The sequence below is a fragment of the Pelophylax lessonae genome, assembly GCF_965119305.1.
Source record: "Pelophylax lessonae genome assembly, chromosome: 3".
NCBI classification, from domain to species: Eukaryota; Metazoa; Chordata; class Amphibia; order Anura; family Ranidae; genus Pelophylax; species Pelophylax lessonae.
Window position 1 is genome coordinate 265,433,294 of NC_138770.1, and position 18,839 is coordinate 265,452,132.

The 18,839-nt window shown below is 43.5% G+C and overlaps 1 protein-coding gene across 1 annotated transcript in view; it reads right to left on the reverse strand.

Annotated features, from left to right (window-relative positions):
• The window catches only part of SLC7A14 (solute carrier family 7 member 14), a 107,823-nt gene extending 91,487 nt beyond the window's left edge, over positions 1-16,336 (reverse strand). Inside the window, exon 1 of the mRNA XM_082251952.1 lies at positions 16,212-16,336. The gene's annotated coding sequence lies outside the window, so the exon portion shown is untranslated. The remainder of the gene's footprint in view (positions 1-16,211) is intronic.
• Between the last annotated feature and the right edge of the window lie 2,503 nt (positions 16,337-18,839).

Sequence of the window (18,839 nt, forward strand, 5' to 3'; positions counted from 1 at the left end):
ATCATCACGCAGGTTGGACTTCAAACATATCTGCCTTTATTATATTTTTCATGACATAGTGGATTGCTGGGACTAGAACTAAATCCCCTTGAGATGTTGACACTGTCGAGTGAACCATATCTGTTTAGGTGCAGATGGACATTGCTCAATAATCAATATGTGTAGTTGTAGGGTGAGTTGGGCAGGATGAGAATTTCTGTTGAGGAGGCATGGACACCAGAGACTGAAGAATGTCTCTGGGAGGGTGTAGAAGTGGGACATGCTCTGGGGAGCTAAAATCATTACTGTCAGCAGTATGAGAATGCCTCCATACAAGGAAGGAAAAAGTAGATATACTTGTGTATATATATATATTTATATATATATACTCGTGTATATATATATATATACACACACACACACACTGTCTTTGTCCTTTGTACAATGCCTCTAATAGCATAGACTCCTCAGGTGGGCTTAAGGGTGCATTCACACTTGAGCGTAGCGTTTTCGCGCGTTTTTACCGTGATTTTACCGCGATTCTCAGGCGTTTTTTTCAGGCGTTTTTGGAGGCAGGCATTGACATCTATCAAAAACGCTGGTAATCAGCCAAAAAAGAAGCTCATGTACTTTTTTCAGCTACAGGCGTTTTGCTTCAGGCGTTAAAACGCTCAGATGTGAACAGGGGCTATTTAAATGAATGGGGTTTTACTTGGGCGTTTTGGAACGTTTTTTTTGGAGCATTTTTGGAGCTGAAAAACGCTCAAAAACGCCCAGGTGTGAATGGAGCCTAAAGCTGCGCAGGAAGGACACCTCCTAAAAAAAAAAAAAAATTCAATGACTGTCAGCTATCTGCCATAGCTGTTTGTTTTCTGTTTCAACGTTCCCAACAAGTTCAGGCAATCAATAGGACTAAATAAATAATAAAAGTCTATAAATAAATGTAGGTGGCCTAAAAAATAAAAAAAATAAAAAAAATTGAAAATATTAAAAATAATTATAGAAATGTGTTATACACAGTATATAAAATGTGCTGTAATAGCTTTGTTTATTTTTTAAGTATAGTTTTCTGGAAGTATTTTCTATTTTTTTCCCAGTAAAAGTAATACACACCATAGAAAAATGAAATGTTGTAGAATTATGTCTGTATTGTTTATATTGTTTGTATTATTGTACATAATTACCGTATGTCACAGGAAAAGGAAGCAAATGGATCTAGTTTTTTATCTCACTGATTTTAATGCTTCTTTTTAAACTAAATATGTTTATTTCCACATACAATATAGGAGCCTAGTGTGTTGTAACGATGGCTATGGTTTGAATTATCTCCAGAACATTCACATACACTGTGTAATTGATCTGTCTAGCCACCTAAACTATCTATCTATCTATCTATCTATCTATCTATCTATCTATCTATCTATCTATCTATCTATCTATCTATCTATCTATCTATCTATCTATCTATCTATCTATCTATCTATCTATCTATCTATCTATCTATCTATCTATCTATCTATCTATCTATCTATCTATCTATCTATCTATCTATCTATCTATCTATCTATCTATCTATCAGTCAAGATTCACAAAATTGTTGTAGTAGAGATAATTTTGGTGCCTCTTTTTATTACTATAGTCTGTATATTTGATGTTTTTTTTATTTTTTTTACCTAATACACTAACTGCATGAAGTGGCAGTGTGCATATAAAAATTGTTAAGTATTAATTATATAGTAAAAACCTAAAAAGGCACAGGTATTGGTTCTGTAAATGTGATTGTGAGGTTTAAAGAACACTGAACTGCACACACTTGCTGACGTAAATTGTTGACCTGAGATAACTGCTTCCATGCTCAGGGATGTCATTTATGAAGAATACGGGCATAAAGGATATATTTGGTTTTACTGACAATAGAAGACAAAAGAAAAGGTTCAGTTTACCCATTGTTTCCAAACCATCTGCCAGGACATTTGTCTATTCTGCTTTCAGGTCAATGTCCCTAATGATAACTGAGCAGCACCGACTCATTCACTCAAATCTACCTAATAAGGCTTCAGAATACTATATACAAGGTAGGGATAATAAAACCACAGCTGTGGAATATTTACCTTACAAACTCAACTATTAAAGAAGCATGTCCATGTTTACCCAATGAAGCAATTTGGCTTATTTAAGGATGAACAAAAACCAATAGCTTATACAAACAAATCATAATAATTTTACCTTTAAAAAAAAAAAAAAAAAAATTCTTAAAAGACCTGACTACAGTAAAAATAAATATTCTGGTTGTTCTAGGTAACTGCACTTTGCACACAATCTGTGCTCTTAGCATGGCTTTAAAGAAGCTGTGCAAACTGCTGGTGCTATATAAATCTTGTATTTTAATAATAATAATAATGAATAAGCCTGTTGCTTTTAGGACTTTAGGCAGCTCTGGAGTGACAAAAACCTCAAGAAAAATACATATATTGAGAGATATCTCCTACAGCTGTTAATTTAGTCTGGCATACAGTGCTTTGAAAAAGTATTCATACCCCGAAGTCTATGACGCAACGCGTACGGGGGAGGAGCCTGCACGTCATCACGTCGATTCCCGGAGACCACAGGCAGCGTTTGATGCTATGATAAGTCCGCACTGCTGAAGTGCTTTGAAATGTAAGTGCGATTTCACCATTTATGATTTAATAAATAGCCTTAAAATCAGAGAGCACTAGATCTTGCTTTTATTTTTCCACACCGATGCCATATAAACCTGGAGGGACTATCAGGAGGCGGTGATGGGAAGGCAAACCAGACTGCAGTGATTATCCCAGAGTGTGTATTGACTCTCAGGAGTCTGTTCCTAAGGTGAGCTGCTGTCACTAGTCACTAGGAGCACCTGGAGTGAAGCATGCAGCACTTTTGATCACGTTTGTGGATGAAGATTGTTTGATTTTCTTTCAGTCGCTATTTTCACTGAGGATTGGGACTGTTAATATTATTGATTTTATAGTCACGGCTCAGAAATTGATTTATCACTTTAGTATCACAGTTGATGGACTGATTTAGAGTTATTGTGATAACATTTTGTACACCAAACATATTTATTTATTTATTTATCTCCAATGAAAGACTTGGCGCAGCAATATTATTTTCTTTAAGTTAATACAGTTTGTATGGCTGAATTCCCATCGCATTCACACCAAAATGGTGCACGACCCTTCTTTTGGTCCACACTGGAATTGGATCGCATGGGTGTTCACATTGATGCGATCCAATGCCTGTCCGATTTCACAGTTCGCACTGCGATCAGCGAACCAATTTAAGGGTGTCATTAACTTTACATTGACACCCCCAGCAGTTCGCAGAGGGCAGTGTGAACTGCCTGCAAGTGAGATGTGATGCGGGAACCCGCACTGGAATCACACTGGTTCCTGCATCGCTCAAGTTTGCATCAAGCCTAATTGTTTTATTGTTCAGACCGTCTGGAATGTGAATATCTTGCTTTATAGCTACTAGCAAAAGTAAAAGAATTTTCCAAACAATGCTAGATATATGGCTTAGTGGTCACATGAAAGAAAGAAGTGTTGAGGGAAGAGCAAGAGCCTCATAATCCAATCCCTCCACTGTAGCGCAGGCTCCTGTCTCAAGCGGTCTCCAGAGTGGTGCCAGCAGCAGGAAAGAAGAGATCTTCAGGTCAGTGTGAAGCAATACACTGGGCATAATAGTATAAGGCTGCTTTCACACTGATGTGCTGCGGATTACCCACATCAGGGGTGCAGTGTACATGCAGCTTTCCTGCGGTTTGCTGTGTTTAGCCAAAGACTTCTATACTATCCAGCAGGTTTGGTTCACTTTCTTAATGCAAGAGTTCTGGTGCGCTTTCTGAAAATGCCCCACACCTGCAGGATATAATAGAAGTCTATGGCTAAGTGCAGATAACCCAGGAAAGTCGCAGAGAACTGCACCTGCATTGCAGGTAAAATACAGCACATCAGTGTGAAAGCAGCCTTATAGGGGGTGCAGAATAGTAAGGGCTCATTTACATTTGCAGTTTAGGGGGTAGTAAAACCTCATATTTAAGATTTGTTTTAATCCCCCTGCCCCAACTGTACCTCCTTTAGCTGCAGTGGCCAGGGGTGTACATATGTCGCAGCTGCAGCAGGAGTTATACACCATGTCATGGTTGGTGGGTGTACCACCTGCAGAGCATGACCCATTCAAGTGAATGAGTCCACTCTGCAAATGCCCTGCAACCTTGTGTAGTACAGTAAACAAGGGGTTAAAGCAGGCAGCATTGTGTTGCTTTCTTACCACCTATTTTAACCCCTTGGACCCCGCAGAAACATGCAGCTGTGGGGCACTTGCAGAGTGGCCCTATTTACTTGAATGGGTCGCGATTAGCAGGTGGTAGGCCCCACCAAAAGCAACAAGGGGCTTAATTCCTGCTGCAGCATGTGTACACCTTTAGCTTCTGCCTCAGCAACTAAAAGAGGTAGAGATTGGGGCCAGTAAAACAGTGACTGAACCTCAGGATTTTACCACCCCCAACTTTACGTGTGAACGAGCCCTACAGGTGCTGCTGCCGAATGCAACTAAGGGCTCATTAACAAGTGCCGCAGGCACTGCGGCACTTCTAAAAAGTGATCCAAGTGTGTTTGACAGGTGGTGAGGAGGTGATATATTGCCTCCTCACCACCTGATTTAAACCCATGATTTCCATGCAACGCATGCGATTGCGACACAGTAGTACGGCAATTAAAGGTTTAAATCAGGTGTGAGGGGCGACACTGTGCCTAGTGATCTTTGACTTCTCACATGTTGTTCAGGTACATCTTCGTCTTTTTAAGGTTGCCTACCCCTGGTATAGAGGGTATGACAGTGGGCAGTATGTGAAGAAGTGTATGATTGCATGCATTCAGTGCTGGAGAGGAGTGCAGAAGGTAAGATGGCAGGCAGTGTGTGTGGAAGAAGAGTGTGTGATTGCATGCATTCAGTGCTGGAGAGGAGGGCAGGGAGCACGGCATTGGGCAGTATATGCAAGAGAAGAGTGTAAAGGGTATGACAGCAGGCAGTATGTGTCAGGCACAGGAGTATGCAGGTTATTACAGTATACCTTGTTTGTGTGAGAGAAGTAGAGAGGGTAAAATGGGGGTAGTTTATTTCCAAGAGTGAGGAGGGTATTGTTGTGGGCTGTAGGTGAGAAAAAGGAATGAAGAGGGTATGACGGTGGGCAACATGTGCTGGAGAAGATTGTGAAAGTTATGACAATGCACTCAATGTTTAGGAGGAGTGTTAATTTGTGTGAGAGAAGTGGAGAGGGTAAAATGAGGGTAATTTATTTTGAAGAGTGAGGAGGGTATGGTTGTGGGCTGTAGGTGAGAAAAAGAAATGAAGAGGGTATGACAGTGGGCAGCATGTGCATGAGAAGATTGTGAAGGTTATGACAATGCACTCAATGTTTAGGAGGAGTGTTAATTTGTGTGAGAGAAGTGGAGAGGGTAAAATTAGGGTAATTTATTTTGAAAAGTAAGGAGGGTATGGTTGTGGGCTGTAGGTGATCCACTTGGCACCCATTTACAAAACTGACTCTATTGCACTTATGTGAAAGCTAATAAAGGCCAGTTTGACTTTGAACAGAATGTTGAATCTTACTATTTATGCAGTAATAAATTATAATAGGGGACATCATTTCTTAAGAGAATAAAATACTATTACTCTTTTTGACTACATTCACATGGGTGCATTGGTGTGTAAAGTTTGCTGTGTTCTGAGGAGGCTAAACGCTGCCTCTTGACACAACAACACTGTGCTATGGCCCCCTTCAAACTGGATGAATAGCTGTGACTAGTTTGTATTCAGCCATAACCCTGCAGAAATGCCAACCCTGGATGCGCATTGTCTGTGTCTATGGTTGGTAAGAGATTTTGTTCACATGTAACCCCTGAGATGAGCAGTTACATGCGAACAGTGGTGGTGTTGACCATTGATTTGGACAAAATACAAATCTGACAGCTGCTGCTAGTAGTGTTCAGTACCGCCTGCAATAATCAACTGATTCTCGCCAGAGGTCACCCTGCGTGACCGCGTGAAGGTAGCCTAAGTGAGTTTTTTTTTTAATTAGGAATCCACAGCTTTTTACTGGCGCACATTATAGCAGTTGTAAACTGCTGGGTGTCTTTTTTTTCAGACCTGCAAGGTAAAGCCAAAATGTGTTAGTATGCATTGCATAATAGCACATTATGTGAAACTTACCTGAAAACGAAGCATTTCAGCAATGTGATGTCATCACTTCACCCGTCTTCCTCCAGTGACTGGCCGAAGCCACAATGAGATCACTCCGTGGAGGAACCGTCGTTTACGGCACAGGATTCTGAAGGAAATGGCCCAGGTGACCGTTCCTACACAGCGCATGTGTCGATGATGTCATCGGCTGCATATATAGTAAATATCCCCTAAACGGTGTAAGTTTAGAAGATAATTACAGCACCTATGGGTAAGCCTTATTATAGGTTTACCTATAGGTAAAAGTAAAAGATTTAAGTTTACAACCACTTTAAGAGGAGTATCTGTGTATAACCACTGCCATCTCTTTTATTCCCTTGGCTCTCATAGCAAAGTGTCATTGTTCTTTACAAGCGTCCTCAATTCTCATTTTTACTGATACAAAGTATCTTTGCATGTTACATTTTTGCTCACAGTTTACACAGATATCAGACACAATATGTGGGGTTAAGGTAATGTGAAAGCACATATTATCAATACTATTTTCTTTACGGTTTAGTATATCAAAAATATTCCACGTACCACCAAATTAGAAAATTCTACTCTGCCTGCCTCGTAGGAACTTTGTGGCTATTTTAGTCTGGAGCCAATTAAGCTACTAGCTTCAGAACACTGGAATACCCAGAGGAATCCTTTATAAACACTGGATGAACACTTCATCATTCCCATAACACTCTGTGGAAGAATCAGTAGAAAGGCATCAGTGTTGCAAGACAGAAATGCTATTTCTTGATACTGTGCCATGTAGATATGTACTTATTATACAAATGATTGCACATTGAGGCCCCATTAGGACCGGAGAAAAACTCCAAAACACTCAGCAAATAAAATCTTGTTTTTAAATTATGGACATTCACATATGAACACTTAAGTGCCCCTTTGCTCGAAGAATGACACTTCAAAAGGTCCAAGAGCTATTTTTGAAGCAGAAATGGGTTTTGTTGGCACCAAAGATGGTAATGGAAACACCTGGCTGTAAATGTGCAAAACCTGCCTCCTGGGGTTAGTTGACTCTCTAGCTGTTAGTAGGGCGATGCGTACTCTCTTGGGCCTCCTATTATTTTATGCCAGGAAGGCGATAGTGCTCAAGTGAAATCAGGCACAGCCCCTAATCTGCCCTTCTGGAAGCATTTAATCAATAAGGTTGTACCCCTATACAAAGCTACTAATTTGTCCCAGGGTTGCCCTAGGAAATTTGAGAAGGTCTGGCTCTTGCGGACAGATTCAGAGCGTACAACAGATGATCAGGAGTCCACAGACTGAATTCATTCCCCCCTGATAAGGTTAATTTATGATATGAACAAATTTACTCCTCTGCAGGGACTCACATTACATTTGTTCAGGTAGGATTCTAAACACGAGTTAATATTCTTCCGATACATTATCCTGATGGTTGAGAGGGAACAGGAATCTCCTTATAATTCATCAACCCTTGAAGTGATTTTAAAAGAGAATGACAGAGCGAGGTGTATGGAAGGCGTGTTGTTTCTTTCCCCCTTTTTTTTTGGGGGGGGGGGTTCTATAATAGGAGATGTTATTAGTAGATCTATGTTTTATGTATTAGCCGGGGAATGCCCAAAGGCTATGTTTTGTACCTATACATCTCAAATTTTCAATTAACTACTTATGGACCACCCACCGTGTATTTATGTTGGTACTTATGTTAAATACCGGGGTGAGGGCAGCAGATAGCTGCCCTCACCCCGGTATTTTTTTTAAACAGCGGGCAGTCCGCTTTAATATAAGGGTGGCGGGAGAGGTGCCCCTTCTGCCTCTTTCCAGTAGTTTTCCTTGTTTACCAGACCTGCCGGCAGTGGGGAAAATGATCCGGTCCATTCTCCTCTCAGGCAGGAAGTCGAGTGAGGGCAAGATGGCCCTCACTTGACTCTATGGCCTTGGAGGACCAGAGCGACTGCATACGTCGCTCCCTAGCTATGGTTTTTAAGAGCCTATTTTTTTTCATCATGAAAAAAAATTACTTTTTTTTTCTTTTTTAGTGAAGATGTGAGATCTGAGGTCTTTTTGACCCCAGATCTCACATTAAAGAGGTCCTGTCATGCTTATTTCTATTAATTCAAGAGATGTTGACATTCCTTGTATTAGAAATAAAAGTGATCAAAATTAAAAAAAAAAAAAAAACCCAGTGTAAAAATAAAAAATAAAAGATAAAATAAATAGGAAAAAAAAAATGAAAGCGCCCCGTTCCCGTTATCTCAAAGCGAACGCATACATAAGACGTGTCCACATATGTAAATGGTCATGGTGTTCAAACCACACATGTGAGGTGTCGCCACGATCGTCAATTTTGAAGCATGACATGTTGGGTATCTATTTAAGGAGGAGGTGACCACTTTTTGCAATATCGTATAACGTTTATATTGGTCAGGCAACGCACTGACATCTTCGCTGCCATTGTGCTATGTGCTGGGTGTTCAGTGTGACCCTGCGCCTTTAAGGAGGGGTGGGCTCCCTCCAGTCACCTGTCCTCCATCTATCTCATCAGAATGCATGTGCTCCCATTGTGGAGACTCTTTAAAGGTAGAGTTAGGGACTGCAGATATCAGGGTGCCTTGGCGCGGCCTGCAGCTTACGCATGTATTTGCAAATGTGTGCAACTAAACCCCTGTTTTTAACGCATACTGTTAGACAGGTTAATTTGGCTGGTTGCTGGCTGGTTGGTAAGTAGTGACTGGAAATCCCTTCGTTTTTGATCTATCTATTTAATCGGTGTAACATTATCTTTCATATTATAGAAGAAAATTGGGCTAACTTTACTGTTTTCTTATTTTTTAATTCAAAAAAGTGAATTTTTTGTAAGACCGCTGTGAAATACGGTGTGATAAAAAATATTGCAACGATCTCCATTTTATTCTCTAGGGTCTCTGCTAAAAAATATTTATATATGTATAATGTTTGGGGGTTCTAAGTAATTTTCTAGCAAAAAAAAAACTGATTTTTACTTGTAAACAACAAGTGTCAGAAAAAGGCCTGGTCCAGAAGTGGTTAAAAGAAATAAAAAAAAAATTGCAAAACCATTTTTTTCCATTTTTTGTGAGCAAATTTCATGCATTTTTTAGAATGTATGAAATGGTATCCTCCCTTTGCTGCTTTCCATTGGCTAAAACAAAACCCCCTGAAGCATGAATTACACTTGTAAAACACTCTTTTACATGTGCAAACACCTCAAATCACCAGAAAATTGCTCAGCTTAGGTGTGAATAAAGCCTGAAGCAAATGTGTACAGGTATCAACGTTTCTTTGTACATTATTACATAGAGTTACATAGTTGGTAAAGTTGAATAAAGATGAAGGATAATTGGAGAACAGAGCTGCTCAGGTGTATCAGTCCAACCTGGTGCTGGTAAGACCCGTCATCCGGATAAAGTGCAAAGGAAATAGTGGAACCGCACTCAGGTAGATGAAAGCCTCATAACCGTGTTATGAGTAAGCGGCCGTGTGTGCCGTGAAACGCGTTAACCTTGGATTACCTGTTCCCTGCACTGTCTGTCCATTTATGATTTGAAGAATAAAAGTATTTCCATTGCTTTCATCTACCTGAGTGCGGTTCCACTATTTCCTTTGCAAAGTTGAATAAAGACACTGGGCCTATCCACTTCAACATGTATGTGTGTGTTTATGTCACTACCATTTTCAATATCCCTGTACATTGTGTTCACTAAGAAACACATGTCATGATCTATGTTTGGTAAATGCAATACATGTTCTTTATATTTAGAAGCAGGAATATTATATTGTGGAAATTAGCAAGGAAGGTCAATGCTTCTGCAGGAAAGTCCAGCTACTGTACAAGGTAAAAGTTCACTTCTGTTCTGTGATACCCGTGCTCCTATTAAGACACTGCAGTCAGCTAAGTTTCCTATCATGTTGTTACCAAAACTCTTAAGTTTCACTGTGTGAATATTAAAGACCTTTTAGCTGTAACAAAAACAAAAAATCTGGTAATCCTACCTTTCTTGAAATGATCATACATGTGTACATATACAATATATCAATATATTATGCTTAAAGTGATATTAAAGTCTTGTGTTTCTTTTATAAAAATAACAAACATGTTATACTTACCTGCTCTGTGCAGTGGTTTTGCACAGAGCAGCCCAGATCCTCATCTTTTCAAGTACCTCGCCAGTGCTCCTGGCCCCTCCCTCCTGCTGAGTGCCCACACAGCAAGCAGCTTGCTATGGGGGCACCCGAGCTGAGCCACTGCTGTGTGTCCATTCAGACATAGAGCCATGGCTCGGCCTGCCTCCCCCCTCTCCTCATTGGCTCACTGACTTTGATTGACAGCAGTGAGAGACAATGGTGCCCATTGTTGTGTCCAAGCCATTAAGGAGGGAAGAGTACCAGACAGCCGAGTCTCTCATGCAACATCGCTGGATCAAGATGAAGCTCAGGTAAGTATTAGGGTGGCTACTGCACACTGAAGTTTTTTTTTTTTTTTTTTTATCCTAATGCATAGAATGCATTAAGATAAAAAAAAACTTCTGCCTTTAGGACCACTTTAGGATAATATTCCTTTTATTACCAGCAAATATTTTAATTAGAACGGAGCTCAAGTTAAAACATTTTTTTTAGTTCTTTTAATTTTGGACAAAGTGGGAAGATTTTAAAGTGATTGTAAAGTCTCATTTAAAAAAAAAATGAAAATAACAAACATGTTATACTTATCTTCTCTGTGCAGTGGTTTTGCACAGAGCAGCCTGGATCCTCCTCTTCTCGGGTCCCTTGTTCCTGCTCCTGGCCCCTCCCTCCTATCGAGTGGCCCCACAGCAAGCAGCTAGCTATGGGGACACCCGTGCCGAGCTGTAACTCCGTGTGTCCATTTAGACATGGAGCTGCCATTCGGCCCTGCCCCCTCTCTCTCCTGATTGGCTCACTTACTTTGATTGACAGCCGCGGGAACAAATGGCGCCATGACTGAACCCCCGCCAATCGGGAGGGAGAGTCCCAGGATGGCCGAGGGACTCATGGACATCACTGGACAGAGAGGGAGCACAGATAAGTATTAGGGGTGCTGGGGAGGTTGCTACACACAGAAGGCTTTTTATCTTAATGCAAAGAATGCATTAAGATAAAAAACCTTCTGACTTTACAACTCCTTTAATTACCCATTTTAATTGTTTTGTCCTCACTAGAGAACCTGACTACTTTTCCTGGGTTCTGCCCAAAAAAACACAGGGATTTGAAGTTCCACCGCTACACATGTGGTCCCACACTGCAATCTAATGTCTTCAGGGGATCACCTGTTTCTTCTGGGATTTTTTTTCAGCCAACCCCACAATGATATACATATGCTATGACATCACAAAACGGCTGCAAAAACCAGGGGAAGACAGCCAGCCCCTCCCCCCCCAAATAACAATAGATCCCAACAAAAACAGATCCCCACCAGTGACAAAAGATCCCCCAGAAGCCAGCATCAATAGACCCTCCAGGACACCCCATACCCCTTGCCATTACATACATTCAGTGCTGATGCCGGAACTGCGTTCCCCAATTCCCACTGAAAAAATGCCTTGATTAGGCATGAAACCATATTTATTGATTTTATATTTTTTTTTTTGTTATCCAATTATGTGAGATGAGTGATGTATTAAAGGAATGAGAAAAGGCAGGTGGGGGCGGTAATAGTCCGCTGTAAGTACCTTGGTTCACTGACCCAGAGCAAGTATACTACCAGTAAACTTGGAAAAAAATCAGGACTCCTAATCCTAATTGCCATATTGGTTCTGACTCAGCTGCCACAAAGTGCTTAAGATATTGGACCAGCTAGGCAGCCAAACAACTAGGAGGGCATACATTTCACTCAGCATGGGTTTCCATTAGACCCCTTCACACAGGCGATTGTTGTGCTGCTGGTAAAAGCATGTTTTGTTATTTTGCAATTCCAACACTCCTGGCACAAAGATTATTCACATTTGTACATTGCGATTATATGCGATTACTTGGGTTTACATGCAGCTGCGTTTAGCTGCGGTAGTAAATACTTGCCTTTTTGTATTGCAAGTGCTAACTTATTTTTTCTTTGTACTGCGCTTAACTGCATTTATATACAGATAGTTGTGGTACATCGCTCCTGGACGCTGTCAACTTTATTTTTCCTAAATGCACAAAACCGTATGTGATGAAAATGTTGCTAAACGTAGTGTGTGAATGGGGCCATAGGGATGCATTGTCTGCATTTACCTGCAGTAAATAAGTTCCTCTTTCAGTGGCTAAAAGCTGAATTCTAACCGTTCGTGTGAAAGGGACCTCAAAGCTCAACTTCAGGATTTTGAAAAAAAGCACTACTCCAGCAGTGAGGCCCTACAGTACTACAAGGATTAAATGCTTCTTTGGTCTAGGGCAATATTACTTACCTTACACGCCCCCAGCCACCTCCAGCGCTGTCCTCCTCTACCTGAAGCTCCAGTCTGTTGGTTTCCCTTGCTGCTCTCACTATATATTTAGAAGACAGGAGCATAACCATGGTCTTAAGCCATTTACAGAGATGGCTGGGATATCCAGTCACACTGTAATAGGGACCTTGCTGGAGCACATTAAAAGGTAAGTATTTCTCCATATTCTGGAACCCCTATACATAATGGGGGGTATTTATCAAAATTGGATCAGACATAATCTGGAGCAGCTCTGCATGGCAACCAATCAGCTTCTATCTTTTATTTTCAAATCTTAAAAGAGACGTTTGTAATAAATAATAAACCTACATACTCACCTACATACGTCCCTCAGCTGAACTGAGTGATTACATGACCATTGATCACTCAGTTCTCAGTCTGCTCAGAGCAGAGAGCGGTGACTGTCAGTCGCCGCTCTCTGCTCTGCTTCTGCAGTGCTCACTGGAGCACCTGGCAGGAAAGCGGATGGCCACCGCTGGCTATGGCTCTAAACTGTGTGCTGAGAGTTGAAGCCAGCTGTCAGTCAGGCAGCAATATTGTTGGGATCCTCCCAAAACCTGGAGCGGCTCTGCCACATCAGCTGATAGCAGGCAATGACCTGCTATTGGCTGATTCTGGGTCACAAGAGAGCAAAAGTAAGTGCACTCCTGTGACCCACAAGGGAAGTATGGCCATACTTATTTTTTAAAGCGTAACTAAACCCATTTCCCAAAACAGTTACACACAAGGCATGCCATGAATGATAGCTGCCACAAGTTGCTTGTGCTCTCGGAACTGCATCAAATGGCTGACGTCATAACTGATCTCGTGCAGCACCATGCAAACAGAGGCTAACATGGCAGCTTTTTAGGGGGGTTTAGTTCCACTTTAACGGAACAAGCTAAAGATAGATGCTGATTGGTTGCCATGCACAGCTGCTCCAGATACTGTCTGCTCCAGTTTCCATACATTCTCCATAATGAGCATTTAACCCTTGCAGTGCATAGAGCTGAGGAAACAGCAGGGGTAGATTTATTTTTCTAATTCCTAGAGTTGGGCTTTAAACATTGTTATTAAATACACTTTGAAGTCCTATGTTCCTCATGCTAGTTCATGCCAGTGTTTGTTGTGCATTCGTGTTTTTAAAGCATTTTCATACAAACAATAATCAATGTCACCAGTATAAAAAAAGACCATACAGCAGATTAACGGAAAAAAACAGGAAACCGTTTTGTTATGCAGATGAAATCTCAATAATCTCTTGTAGATTTATCAGACAACATTAAACAGGAAAAGACTAATACAACGATAGAAAGAGCAGAAAAACTCGCCTTCCTTCTGTACGGAGGAGAATTCATGCAGAAGCCATAGCAGTAGAAGAGCAGTACAAGTGCCTGTCCTGCTGCGGTAAGTGCTGGAGCTTCAGCACCTCGGACAGCTCAGTGAACGCCCATAGACAGGCAATGGAGAGCTCTGACTGCACAGGGATATATGGAGAGCTCTGGCTGCATAAGGATCTATAGAGAGCTCTGGCTGTATAGGGATCTATGGAGAGCTCTGGCTGTATAGGGATCTATGGAGAGCTCTGGCTGCACATGGATCTATGGAGAGCTCTGGCTTTACAGGGATCTATGGAGAGCTCTGGCTATATAGGGATCTATAGAGAACTCTGGCTGCACATGGATCTATGGAGAGTTCTGGCTGTATAGGGATCTATGGAGAGCTCTGGCTGTATAGGGATCTATAGAGAGCTCTGGCTGCACATGGATCTATGGAGAGTTCTGGCTGTATAGGGATCTATAGAGAGCTCTGGCTGTATAGGAATATATAGAGAGCTCTGGCTGTATATCGATCTATAGAGAGCTCTGGCTGCATATGGATCTATAGAGAGTTCTGGCTGTATAGGGATCTATAGAGAGCTCTGGCTGTATAGGGATCTATGGAGAGCTCTGGCTGTATAGGGATCTATGGAGATCTCTGGCTGTATAGGGATCTATGGAGATCTCTGGCTGTATAGGGATCTATGGAGATTTCTGGCTGTATAGGACTCAATGGAGAGCTCTGGGTGTATAGGGATCAGTGGAGAGCGCTAGCTGTATAGGGATCTATGGAGAGCTCTGGTTGTATAGGGATCAGTGGAGAGCTCTGGCTGTATAGGGATCTGTGGAGAGCTCTGGCTGTATAGGGATCTATGGAGAGCTCTGGTTGTATAGGGATCAGTGGAGAGCTCTGGCTGTATAGGGATCTGTGGAGAGCTCTGGCTGTATAGGGATCTATGGAGAGCTCTGGCTGTATATGATTCAATGGAGAGCTCTGGCTGTATAGGGATCTATGGAGAGCTCTGGCTGTATAGGGATCTATGGAGAGCTCTGGCTGTATAGGGATCCATGGAGAGCTCTGGCTGTATAGGGATCTATGGAGAGCTCTGGCTGTATAGGGGTCTATGGAGAGCTCTGGATGTATATGATTCAATGGAGAGCTCTGGCTCTATAGGGATCAGTGGCATTCAGTGGAGAGCTCTGAAGAAGTACGACTTGCTGGAGCTAATAAATGTTCTCATGGCAGACAACACTGTGCCATGTCAATTACATAAAGCCTAATAACTACCTCTGAGCCTCTACTGACAGCACTTTTCAATAAATAATGACACTTGATAGAAAGACAATTGTACCCAGCTGCCAGTCATTATTAACCATGTACTGTATGATCCAGAGAGAACAGCCAGAGACAATGCTGGGCTTCACCTGTTACACGCAGACGACCACACACTGCTACTACTACTACTACTACTACTACAACCACTACTACTACTACATCCCCTACTAAATACACTGGATTCATACAACTTTTTAATCAGATAGATGGATATTAGATATATTAGATATTAGCAGATCATCACCCTAGCTTTAATAGAAATATAAAAAGACAAATCATTGCTGGGAGCAGAACCACAGCAGCAATCTTGCAGTATGATACGTTATCATCATTGTATTGCAGTCCTCCCCTCTAATTATATATAGGGCAGTTATAGGGACCCTGCATGTAACATAATCAGCCTGCTTAGAGGAATTCTACCCTCTATGTAACAGACCCGAGGAGAAAGAATTCATCCCTCTTATTGGACACCCAGGATCTTACATTGGCAGCCCTATCTCATCAATGCAGATGCACTGGGAAAAGCGATACCCATAGTGTGACCGGGTGACCCCAGGTACATTACACTTTCATCCTAGGCAGAATGTGGTGGGGGCAGGGGATGCTCTGGGACTACAGAAGTCCCCTTTCCTCTGGGACACAGTGCTATTTAAGTGGAAGCTGCCTAAGCAAACGCCCATCTCCAGCCTATTATTATAAGGACACCATTGACTACACATATAGATCGCTGCATACAATGCCAGCATCACTGCAAGGGATAAGGCAGATGGCATTAAGATGACAAGCTGCAGATCACTGGACAAATGCAAGTAAATGGGTTAAAGCCCAAGCTGGTGTGACAGATAGAGAAGTGGAGGGGGAGGCAGAGGACGGCATCAGGAAAGGCTAGTGAATGATTCCCCCCCATACACTCACCGAGTCCTGGAAATCAGCAGGCAGAGCAGGCAGTGCTGAGCTCCATGTCTCCTGTCTATGTCGCTGCCAGGGAGGGGGCGGAGGCAGGATGTGCACGCACAGGTCCTGAATCATTCAGACTAAACCTGGGTCACGTGGCCTCAGACACATGCATTATTCATCACATTACCCTGGAGAAGGGAATTAAGTTGTGATAGACTGGAAAGAATCATGGCTGCTGCCTGCTTGGGGGGGATGAAAGGGTTAAAATAAAAAGTACATTTGACAAGGCAAACCTGAGCAGCAGGAGGGTGAGAACTCTATCCAGCTTGGTAATGGAAAGTTCTATTAACCTAATCATGTTTTAGGAAGAATTATATATATATATTTATATAGTATGAAAGGGCTGTTAGTTCTGTGTATGCAGTACCGGGACAAGGTCAATCAGTGCCCAGGGCAAAGATTGGGAAATTGCCCCCCACCCAGTTGCTTGGATGCAGTGCTCCCCTCTTTTCCCACCCACCAGTGCACAAAGCTCACCCCTCTCCCCACCCCAAGTACAAGGCTCCCCTAGCCCCCCCCCCCAAGAACAGAGGTCCCCCTTTTTCCTCCGTGTAGCGCTACCCCACCTCCTAGAACCCCCAATACACAGAGCTCACCAACATCCCCCCATACATAGAACTTCCCCCACCTTCTAGCACCCCTCAATACACAGGTCCCTCCCCCCCCCACCAGCTCCTAGCATTCACCAATACTCAGAAGTCCCCCCACCTCCTAAAATGAAGAGCTCCCCCCACTTCCTATCACCCCCAATACACAAAGCTCCCCCCACCTCCCAGCACCCTTCCAATACACAGATCCCCCCCTCCACCTCCGACAACACCGAGTACACAGAGCTCCCTCACCTCCTAGCACCCCAAAACACAGATATTCCCCCACCTCCTAGCACCGTCAAATATACAGAGCTCCCTCACCTCCTAGCACCCCAAAAACACAGAGATTCCCCCACCTCCTAGCACTGTCAAATACACAGAGCTCTCCCGACCTCCCAGCACCCTTCCAATACACAGACCACCCGCCACCTCCTAGAACACCCATTACACAGAGCTCCCCCACCTCCTAGCACACCAAAACACAGAGCTTCCCCCACCTCCTAGCGACCCCCAATACACAGAGCTCACCCCCAGACAGAGCTTACTCAACCCCTAATTCCCCCCCAAGAACAGAGTCCCCCTCTCTTCTCAAGTGCAGAGCTACCCTACCCCTTAGCACCCCCAGTATACAGATCTCCCCTAACTCCTAGCACCCCCCCTCTCCAATACACAGAGCTCCCACACCTCCCAGAATCCACCATACACAGAGTTCCCTAACCTCCTAGCATCCTCCAATACACAGATTTCTCCCCTAGCTTCTAGCACCTCCAATAGTCAGAACTCCCCCGCCTCCTAGCACCACCCAATACACAGAACTCATCCCACCTCCTATCAACCCAAATACACAGAGCTCCCCCACCTCCTAGCACCCCCAAATACACAGAGCTCCCCCACCTCCTAGCACCCACCCAATACACATAGCCCCCCCCCCGCCTCTTTTCACCTACCAATACACAGAGCTCCCCTCACCTCCAAGCACCCTCCCAATACACAGAGCCCCCACCCCCTATCACCCATAAATGCACAAAGCTCCCCCCACCTCGTCACCCCAAAACAGAGCTCCCCCACCTCCTAGCACCCCCAAATACACAGAGCTCCCCCCATCTCCTAGAACCCTCCAAATACACAGAGCCCCCCCGCTTCCTGGAACACCCAGTACACAGAGCTCCCCACCTCCTAGCACCCCCAATATTTAGAGCTCACCCGTCTTCCCACCCCCCAGTACACCCCCCCCCAACCCCTAGTCCCCCCCCCCAAGCAAGTACAGAGGTACCCTCTCTTCCCCAGTGCAGAGCTACCCCACCCCGTAGCACCCCCAATATACAGATCACCCCCGCCTCCCAGCATTCTTCAATACACAGATCTCCCCCCACCTTCTAGCACCCTTAGTACACAGAGTCTTCCCCCTCCAAGCACCCCTAATACACAAATCTCCTAATACCTTCTAGCACCCTCCAGTACACAAAGCTCACCCCTCTTCCCACCCACCAGTAGAGAGCTCCTCCACTCCTAGCCCCCCCCTCCCCAATAACAGAGATCCCCCCTTTTTCCGAGTGCAGAGCCACACAACCCCAAAGCACCCCCAATATACAGATCTCCCTCCACCTCCTAGCTTCCCCAAATACACAGAGCTCCCCCACCTCCTATCACCCCTAATACACAGAGTTCCCCCTACCTCCTAACACCCCCAAATACACAGAGCTCCCCACCCCACCTCCTAGAAAACCCAGTACACAAGGTTCCCCACCTCCTAGCACCCAAAAACACAGAGATTCTCCCACCACCTAGCACCCCAATACACAGAGTTCACCCCTCTTCCCACCCCCTAGTATAGTGCTCCCCCAATGCCTAGTTCTCCCCCAAGAACAGAGTTCCCCTCTGTTCCCCAGTGCAAAGCTACCCCACTCCTTAGCACCCACAATTTACAGATCTCCCTCCAAATCCTAACACCCCCAATACACAGAGCTCCCTGACCTCCCAGCACCACCAATACACA